We start from the raw sequence: 722 nt of genomic DNA, 5'->3' as shown, positions 1-722 counted from the left end.
TTTTTTTTACTGTGCTTAAGGTCCAATTGTGGTTGTTGCGCTAACACTATTCAGACAGAGTGGGGGCGCTGTATCCACTTTGAGTCACCAGAAGAAGAAAAAGGCGGAAGTGAATGTTCTTGTCTTCATCATGGCTCCTCCCGTAGCTGTCTCTCCGCTCATTAAGGTGAAACAAACACTTCTTAGATTATTCTAACGCGACTCTGTTTTCGTTACGGTACCATTCTCTCGTTAATCATATTGTGATGCGTCCGATGGTTAAAGTTGTATTTTATTTTCGTTGCGTAGTAAGCTCGTTGAAGTTTGTCCCACGCATGTCACTGCAATGACATTGAGGTGTTTTTCATACAAATACGCAAAAACTACGCAGAAATTCTCGGAAAAATATTTCCTATAGTCTGTAGTGAACCACTTTGATAAGATCCGTGTACGTGTTCTTTTAGTAAATGCGTGCGTATTTTTAAACTCATCCGACGGAAGGTCAAGGAGGACTTCGCGAGCGTGCTTGTTTTTAAAGCGCAGTAGATTGCTGAAAGACAAATTTGGAACTTTATGGTGTTATTTCTATGAACGTACATAACCTAATGGTGTGCGTGATATTTTCAGACGGCCCGGTGGTCTGCCCTGTTGCTTGGCGTCTTGTATGGCAAACAGAGGTTTGGTAAGTTTATTAAGCACTCCTCTTCCTTAATATATCCTTTATTTGTCCCACACTGGGGACA

General features: G+C 41.6%; 1 long non-coding RNA gene across 1 annotated transcript; it reads left to right on the top strand.

The window, feature by feature from the left end:
- The first annotated feature begins 58 nt into the window (after positions 1-58).
- LOC109508942 (uncharacterized) lies at positions 59-661 on the top strand. Its single transcript, XR_002166823.1, has 2 exons — positions 59-166; positions 607-661. It is a non-coding gene; the product is annotated as an uncharacterized LOC109508942 (long non-coding RNA).
- Positions 662-722: the final 61 nt, after the last annotated feature.

This window comes from Hippocampus comes, unplaced genomic scaffold (genome assembly GCF_001891065.2).
Source record: "Hippocampus comes isolate QL1 unplaced genomic scaffold, H_comes_QL1_v1.1 C16706902, whole genome shotgun sequence".
Lineage (NCBI taxonomy): Eukaryota > Metazoa > Chordata > Actinopteri > Syngnathiformes > Syngnathidae > Hippocampus > Hippocampus comes.
This window is presented reverse-complemented; position numbering and strand designations above follow the sequence as displayed.